General features: G+C 29.1%; 1 protein-coding gene across 1 annotated transcript in view; it reads left to right on the top strand.

Moving 5' to 3' along the window:
• Positions 1 to 9,960, top strand: part of LOC119674309 (neurogenic protein mastermind-like) — a 596,927-nt gene continuing 586,967 nt past the window's right edge. Inside the window, exon 1 of the mRNA XM_038085440.1 lies at positions 1 to 411. The gene's annotated coding sequence lies outside the window, so the exon portion shown is untranslated. The remainder of the gene's footprint in view (positions 412 to 9,960) is intronic.

The raw sequence follows: 9,960 nt of genomic DNA, 5'->3' as shown, positions 1-9,960 counted from the left end.
CTCCTTACTCAGAGTAATGTCTTTCTCTGCCACTCTCTAGTGTGAGTGGTGAGTGGCTCTCACTCTTTCCTGCACAGCCAAATGTAAATGAATATTTTGTTTTGATTTATGCGATCTTGAAAAGTGAGAAAATTTAATCTGATTTCTTTGCGTAGTTTGTTGTTAAAAATAAAAAAACAAGAAGCAAATAAAGTAAAAAAATACAGAAAAGTATAAAAAAATTAATACAATTAAATATTTTGTTTTGTGCTTGAAGTGTGTCGCAATCAATTGATTGCAAAATTATAATTATTGGTTTACAATAAGAAAGCAAATAATATTTAAATGTGCAGTGAAATAACATATTTCCCCTCTTAAAATCGAAAGGGAAGAAAATTGCAGCGTTTTGTTTAAGCAAATTATTTTTAATCGGTAAGTTTTAATAATTAATAAAAAATACATTATTTATTTATTATAATAAATTTTTTTATGACTTATAATATAAAAAAAAATAAATTAAACTAATATATTATATTTAATATGTATAGGTATGTATATGCATCGACTTACATACCTATACATACACGTATATATATTTCCTTTTAAACGATTTTCGTAGTAGCCAAAATTACTTTCTCCTTAATCTAGTATAGAGCTGTCCAGATCAGATGTGATCACGGACCAATACAAATCACTACAGATTGGAGGGTCGCAGAGAAACAAATACCTTCTGCTCAAAAAGTATCCGGATTTAATAGACCTTTTTCAAAACTTATCAGTAGTCTCTCAATATTCTTAATGAAAATTTTGTAAATAAATTTAAACGGTTAGATCTTAAATTAATAAATATCATAGAACACGATGATGAATTATCACGCTGATTCTAGCATTTCACTATTCTATTACTGTTGTATTATGTTCTAAAGGTTTTAAACTTTCTAAGTTGATTTTTAAGAGGAGATAAAAGATCTCTGGCTCTGATTTTTTAAATAATAAGTCGTTTATCTCTGTTATGTAGGACAACAACAATCGTTTAAAGGTGACATGTCAAAAAGATCAGTATGTAAAAACTGATGAATTAGCAATGATCGTCTGATATTTATTTGTAACAAAGAAAAATGACAACTTTAAATCTCCAGATTTTATATTTAGTAATTGGCCTTTTGCATATAAGTTATCTCTCCAGTGTCTTTCTGCATTTAATTTATGTCTTCAGGTCCTATATTTAGTGTCCTTTTGCATTTAAGTTATCTTTCTAGGTCCTATATACAGTTTGTGTCTTTTTGCATTTATGTTATCATAAATCTATTCAGATCATTAAGCATTTCAATAACTATGGAAATATAACTATACAATATCGTTCTCAACATTCTGCAGTTGTCAAATGTAAAAATATAAAAACTTGCCATTAATATAAACACTTCAGTGATGAATCAAACTTATAATAATAACAGATATACCAGACACAGATAAAATAAACATTGAGTTTATTGCTGTTATACTATCATTACATCATTAAAATAATAGACGATTAAAAGATGTGTTTTTAGCAAGCATTAGCTGGTTTTGAATATACCAAACCATATGTTAAAGAACTCAATATGTATCTGTTTCTTAGCCAATCAAACCTTATTTTTTTCTGAGCAATTATTGCTTATCTATTCAATACAGAAGTGAGGAACAATTTAATAATTATCATTTTATAAAAGCAGAATTTTATTATATTATATATACTACTTAAAATAATAAACAACTTTATAAGAAACATGTCTGTCTGAACATTAATAGAATACAGATCTATTACGCTTCTAGACTAACCGCTAAGTACAAAGAGTTTTTGCGCTTTTTAGGAAACTAAGACTTATAACGAAAGCCAATTAAAAGTAACTAAAACGTTAACTTTATATTGCCTTTTTAATCGAGTGTAACTAACACAAAGAAGTACATATACCTTCCATAAATAATATAAATAGATGTGTCGCATTTTTTTAGTTAGAACATTTCTCTATTCTTAAAAATCTGAAAAAAACTTTTCCGAAACAAGAAATTGACCATTAAAGCTCGTCCACCCTATCTTAAAATTTATTCAGACAAGCACCAAAGAAGTAATTCTAATCTAAATCAAATTCATCTCAGTAATTCTAATATGAAGATGTAAAAAAAAACCTTTAAAATCATAATAGTTATGACATATACAATATTGTTTTATGGGTATTATATGAAAATATCTAGAAATAACATAAATCTTTTAAATCTTTTTAAATGTATCACATTATTTTATTGATCATCATTATAAAGTACATATATAAAAATAATGTACTATATACTACTTTAATATATAAGATTTAACATAAGAGATGGTAGGGTTTTACCCGTGTTGAGTTTAAATATTAGTAAATATCAATCCATTCAGTGTATTGAGCTATGCAAACGCCCTTATATGCCCTTATTATATAACATGAAGTCGAAACATGTATTAGTAGCTAAGATTTGGGCTTAGGTACTCGTAGATAATCCTTAGGGAGTTTATCAATTCTTTTGTTTGTTTTAAATTGTTTATGCTAGAGTATTCCGGGCTGAATTCGATTGAATGGTTCCAGGTCGGAGCTATTCTACATTTCTATTCATATATTTTAAGTACTCTTAAGAGTTCCGGACTAAATTTAATAGAACGGTTCAAGGTCGGAGGCATTATAACTACATTTCTATCCAAATATAATAATGTTATATTACTGTTATCTTCTTAAGCACTCTTTAGTACACATTTCAAGCCCATAAATTTCTATACGGAAAATTGTAGGAGATATATACGAAGATATATAGAAAATATGTTTTTGGCTAGCACTACTTTTCTAGCTTTATCACAAGAATACATTCCAATCTCTTTCTCTTTGGAATCCTAACTATGTTATTGTATAAATCTTCTGTATTATGTTAAAAATATGTTATATGATTAATAAATAATAGAAATGCAAATACTATAAGAGCATAGTGAGTCGATAATATATAGTTTTTGATATAGCCATTAAAGTTGTCAAATATTAAAGAAAATGATATGTTACTATCCAGACTTTCATAGCTTCCTATTAGTTACTCATGAAACATGAAATTTGTTCAAAAATATGTAAAAATGTTAAAAACGTTTTATTTTTAGTTTTTTTTTAAAATTTTTTTTTTACAATTTTTTGAAATTTTTTTTTCACGATTTACAAATCTGCGCATGCGCTCACATGTTACAAATACAAGTCATACCTGTTGGCAATCAACATTGACCTCTAAAATGACTCATTATTTAAATATTCTAAATTCAAAAGCAATCATATCAAAAACTCCACAATTCGCTGTTAAAGTATTTTTTTTCTTCACCACAGTCCTGGTGGCGAAAAATTTTATGAATTAAAAAAAAAACGTGTTCCTACTTGTATGCAACACTTGAAAGTGTTGCCCCAGAAACCAGTTCCCAAAAACCACTGCCAACCAAAACCAAAGTGTGTAAAATGGAGACGAAAAAAAAAGATAAAAAAACCATAACTAAACAAAACCGATAAACCACCTACAAGACAAGATTAAGAAGAAACATATCATTTACGGAATACAAATAAAAATAATCGGAAATAGACAGTTTAATAAAACTATTTAAGGAATTTAAGACGGTTTCAAGATGTCAGGAGTTTCTTTTTTCTTTTTGATCTATTAATGAATTTAAATTATACAACATTGACAGATATTTATTCTATGTGGTAATATTACTTAAATTTTTCTTATATAGTCTACAATTTATGAGACTTATTTGAAATCAAATAATTGATCTTTTTCTAGCTAACTAGAAAGATCTCAGTTTTGTTGTGGTAGATTTGGGTTATAAGTGGTACTAACTTAAATGGTTATTTTTTAATTTTAAAACTCAAGTTTTTATTTTAACGTGTCATTATAAGTATTGTTGAAGTTATAATATTGAACATGTAGAAGAAATCTTATATCTGTTATTATAAATATTATAGCTATGTAAATAGCTTATCTTATTACTGTACTAAAAAAGCCAAGTTATCGCTTTGTAATTGGATTTCAAAGACTACCAACGAATCTGTACTACTGAAGAGAATTAAAAGAGTTTATGTTCTGCCAATCACTTCCAGATTACATTATTAGCTCTTGCACGGGATAAAAGATCCAGCGAAAGATTGCTGACGACACTCAACTGAACAAGAGAAAGTATAAGATTTATTTGTTATACGATATTCACAACAATACCTATACTAATCGCAAGTAGTTAATTGGGACTAAATGTTTAGCCAAATGTATCAGCAGAATATCAAAGATACAAAGATACAATACTATCCTTATCACTAATAGTAAGCAGATTGCTTATATTAATTACTATTCAACTACCTCAATACTATCTCCAAAATTAATAACTTGGAACTAATAATTGTTAATCAATTTTGTTATTATCTGAAAATATATAATTATGTCACAGAAACCAAGAAACGTCTGAGTCTAGGTGCCGAAGTCATTGTCGATTTCGCAATAAAATGTCCCTAAATATCCTCGACGAAGATATTTGGAACAACACCAACAAAACAATTTTTGTAATAAAGAGCAAGAAGAGTATAAACATGTAGTACTGAGTTGGTATAGAAATCTATGTATGTGCCATCCATCTAAATTAATTATAAGAGAAATACTGCTTTAACTAAAGTTGTGAATTGCGAAACATAGGATTTGATACCGCTACCACTCTTCGCTTGGGGTCTTCTGCTATAATATAGCGTTATCACACTTATTTATTTCATTTCTTCAGCAGAAAAAATTTGCGAAGAAGTGAGACGGAATAGCGTCATTCTTTCTGGTGGGCTTGTAAACTATAAACTCTGTTGTCATTAAATAAAATTTCAATGCAATGTTAACTGTTTGTATTATTAATCGAAACATTTTTGAAGCAATAAAAAATGGCTTAAATACGATGATTTTCGATATATGTAAGTGATCATGGTTAAAATTCGCTGACCCTTCACAAATGACTTTAAGACCTGGATTGATACGCTCAGCCTGTCAAACAAGATTATGTAAAGTGTTTGGTGAAATTGGAAGCGAATTTTCTATTATCAGCTGCTCTATATTGGTGCAACAGCTAACTTAGCCCTATACTTCTCGGTTTCTTGACAGAAAAGGAGTTGTGTTCAATCATGATAAGCATGACAATACACACAACTTTTGTGAATAGAAACTAATTGACGAAACTTGGTTGGGAAGTCTTTATATTAGCTTAGATAAGATTTTAAAACGGGTTGGAAACATGTCACCACGTCACTGCACGCTTTGAGAATTTTTGTGACATAAACACTTTAGATTCATAGACGAGTAGCAAGTAAGAACGTCATTATGTCCTTTGGAGTGATGTTGCCTGATTTCGTTATAAGTGGATAGACAGTGGATAAGCACCGAAGACTGAGTCTAGCGAGACAAAAATATGTACTACTGTTTCCTCTTTTTCGCAACAAAATCTGCAGCTAGCGTCTCTAGTAATAAGATAAGTAGTAAATCTTTATGTACCCTACTATATAGACCGGACCTTAAATGATCTGATTATTTTTTTTGGTCTCTGCAACACACTCTTAATTATAAAAATTAGTCGACCGAAGAGATGTTAAAAATCACTTAGACAAGATTTTTTGTTGATAGACCAAATAATTCCAAAATCGTTGGAACTTGAAGCTACACAAAAAATGGGAAAATATCATAAGTATTTATGGTCAATATAAACTTTATTAAAATTGAACTTAAATAAAGAAATTGTGTTTTCAAAATTGTGTCAAAGAATGGCGGATATCACCCACCTAATATTTTCCACAGATTCCTATTATTAATTATTTTAAAGTACAATTTTATTTGTATACATCACCTATCCAAATATTAAGATGACTTAGAACGTATTCGAGTACGAGGCACTTCACATTATCATTATTTCAATGATATTCAGCCAGTCCAACGCCAGTCCAGACAGAAGCATAAAGTATAATACACAATTAGGTCATTTACCCGATCACATATGCCTAGCAAAGTGGAGTTAAGTGAATGCCATGTGTTTGTGTGTGTGTTACGTGCGTGCTCCGTTGTGTTTTATTTAGTGTTGTTGTACGTACATACATACACATACGTCATCCTACAAATTGAAGTTACAATGAAGTTTCTAACACCATATGAACGTAGCAACTCCACTCCACATATTACTTACGGCTAGCAACAAAAATAGCATAAAAATAAAACGAAAACTCGTGCTACTTTACGAAGAGCAAACACAACAACAACCACAACAACAACAACAAGAAGAAGAAACTGAATTCGGAAAATAAAAACCGACACTAACTAACTAATTACAGTGAAAACTAAACACAAATCCTAACATTATTGCCATACACAAGGCTTTACTTTCGTATGGAAGTCAGTCAAGTAACTTATAGCCAAAAACTGTTGAGAACTAATGCAGCGCAGTGGCAGCAGCAGAAGCAGCAACAGCAGCAGCAGCCGCCTGAAATGTGTACGTAAGTAGTCGACATAAGTAAATGTCAAATAAGTGCGTACATACACACATGTACATACATGTATTGATATGATTTCCGGTCAAGTGTACATTTTATATCAAAACATAGACAAATTTTATTACATTAATATTTATTTATAAAAAGTAAATTTTTAATTTAAACATCACTAAGAGAATATTTCATTGAAATTTGATTAAAAATGATTTTTAAGTACTGAAACAAAAGCATTGGGGAGGGGGTAATCAAATTTGAAATTTGAGCAATAAAAACAAAACAAAACAAAACTAAAATCACAACGCAGCAGCAATACCCGCAATACACGTACAGGCATCAGCGACTTTGGCAGCGTTGTTGACAATGAAATCCAATAACAATAACAACAACAATGCAAATGTAATAAAAAAAATTATACAAAATTATTTCATGCATTTACTTTGCTTGCTACATAAAAAACAAAATGAGCACATGTTAAAGAGAGCAAAAGAGCATAATAATATTAAAGAAACCCAAATTCACAAAGAAAAAAAAGAAAAATTCAAATCATAAAAAAAAGCTGACAAACCACTTTATACAAAAATATATATTGTATATTGTATGAGTAGTGTACATCAGCAGCAACATCATTCATGCATATGCTATTGTTATCAAAGTTACCTAGTATTGTTTTGTTGTTGTTATTATTTTTATTTTTATTTTCATTTTTTTATTGTTATTTGTTGTTGTTATTGTAGCTGTAGTTGATGCCTTTAGTGCAGTTCTTGGTTGAGTTATTGTCAGTATTGCCAATGCTGCATGTTGCATATAAAAGAATTAAATGATTTGTGGAGTTCAGTTACAACAGGGATATTTTTCTTCTTAATATTGTTTACATTTGAATAAATTTTGTTAATTCTCATGTTTCATAGCTGTCTTTTTTAGTTTTTTTTTTTTTAATTAAGTAATATTGAAAAAGGTTTTTTAATGAGCAATAAAAATAAAAAGCATTAAATGCAAAATATCTTGAATTTTAATGTGATTAATGGTACATTTACTCATGCATGTGTGTGTGTGTATGTATTTTTGTTTAGAGTTTTTACGGTGTAATTGGTTTTAAAGTCATTTAAGATTAAATACAGATGTATTTAAAAACTTTAAATTTAGGGAAATTTTTTTTGTCATTTAAGTAATGTTAGATGACAATAAAATCAGTGGCGGATTAAAGATATAAACAGCAGGAATAGTCAATAAAAAGTAATCAAAGTATTAATAGATCACTTACATTTCAGGATTAGACAAAATTTTATAAAAATTAAAATAATATAACACCCTAAAAACAACAAACATACAATACTTAGTCTGTGTGCGAGTTCGAGTAAATTGAGGTAAAATAAATTGAAATTTTCTAGGGATTTTTTGCACTGCACTTATGTAAATATTTATTTATTTATTTATTGTACTTATTAATGGTACATATTTATTATTTTTTGTTAAAAGTTTTCAAATTGATTTATTTATTTATTTATTAAGCATCTTATAAAATTTCCACAATGTTAACACCTAATTTACCTAATTTTTATCTAATTTTGGTAAACACCAACATTTGCTGCCATACCGACATAATTTACTATTTCCCCTCAATTTACCATCAATTTACTCGTACTCGCACACGACCGCAATGCCATTTTCGTTTGGCAAATCTAGATTTACTCTTCAATTGTCACGTTTTGTTCGAATTTTGTGATCCAATCCAATATGTTTAGGGTTATCTCAACATTATTCGATAACTAAGTTTATGTTGAGAAGTCAGTATCCTTTATGTTATTATTTAATTCATTTTTAGTTTCTTTGGCCGTATTTTTTTAATTCAATTTTTAATTTTTAATTTACAAAAAAATACAATATTTTAAATGCTTAAACATAAAGCGAGCTACAACAAAAACAACGGCATTAAGCCAGAATCGGCATGTCTTGTAGTACATGTCAACGGGTGTTCGAAAAAAATAACACTAGAACACTTGTTGTGACTATATCCAGGTTAGTCTAGAACCAGACTTAAGCCATTGAGTGTTCCATTCTTTAATACACTCGGCGATTTTTCCGACATTAGTATTAGTCAGATACTTGCTTTTATTAATGCATCCGTCTCGTTCTAATATATCCATTCTTCTACCCACTATTACGGGGAATGTGGATTCAAAACGGCCCTCTTAGCTAATTTAGGTGAAAAAAACATTTTTTTGTTTGGGATTTCTAAAGTAAAGAACATGAGTTTAAAATATTTGCTAGCTATATCGCGAAAAACGAATCTGATAGGGTTCAGTAACAGTCCCTATTACTGGGCCTAGTAACAAACAAAAGCTAACAAAAGCTAAAATCACTTATATATATATATATATAGACACATATTTAATTATAATATTATTTATTTATAATTAGTGTATTAATATTTATTATAAATATATATAAAATTTTGAACTCTGAAAGTATAAATCATCTGTTGAAAAATTAGCAATTTAAATGGAATTAACTTTTGTATTGAGTGGATAAAGACGTTACCCAATGATCAATAACAATTTGCTTAATGTATTGAAAATATTAAAACTCATCAAGTGTCATTTGCCATCTGTGCAAAAATGAAATACATACTTACAAATAAAAAGTACAATATTTTCATATCTCTGAGAAGTCAAGTGCCATATGCAGTGTTATAATACAATGGATAATCTCTGATGGCGCGTAATTAGCTGGGGATTTGAATCACCTAATCTAATACAAAATAGTAAATTCTTAGGCTTTTTCCATAATGAATTTTTATTGATTTGTAATCAAAACAAAGTAATTTAGTTTCGATCGCATATATAATTAGTTACCGGCATAGTTGTGTACTCTTACATCGCCCGGAGTAGTAAAGCATGGATGGTGGCAGTGTGTCTATGGGCTGTCATACGAGCAACATAAACCACCATCGTCGATAAAAATGATACAACAAATGTTGTAATTTGCAACCCCCTTAATTGCTAGCTGGATGCAGCATCCGCAAATGAGAAAGTGGCATTTCATATTCAATCACAACAGACGCAACCACCTTTTGAATTCAATCCATATTGAATGTCAAACAAACAGAAGACAGGAACAAACAGGAAAGAAGGGAGAACGAGTAAATATTGTAAAAGGAAAAGTGAAAAAAAGTCAAAGTTTAGAAAGGATATTAATAAGTCCGTTGTGAGCTGAAACAGGAATATTTGTGTAGTTTTCTCATAAATTGTCTGGTATTGAAAAAAACAAAAACTAATCATTTCAATGGAAACAGATATATGAACAGAACGTCATTTTAAAGCTTACTTACAGACTAAAAAAAGGACCCATAAAAAGTAAGTTGTATGCAGTATGGATTAATATGTGATAATATTTAACATATGCGCTTGCTGCACAAAGATTTAAAGGATTGCAAGAGAAAATC

The sequence above is a fragment of the Teleopsis dalmanni genome, chromosome 2 (assembly GCF_002237135.1).
Source record: "Teleopsis dalmanni isolate 2A chromosome 2, ASM223713v2, whole genome shotgun sequence".
NCBI lineage: Eukaryota > Metazoa > Arthropoda > Insecta > Diptera > Diopsidae > Teleopsis > Teleopsis dalmanni.
The sequence above is the reverse complement of the archived record's forward strand: the minus strand, read 5'-3'. Positions and strand labels throughout refer to the sequence as shown.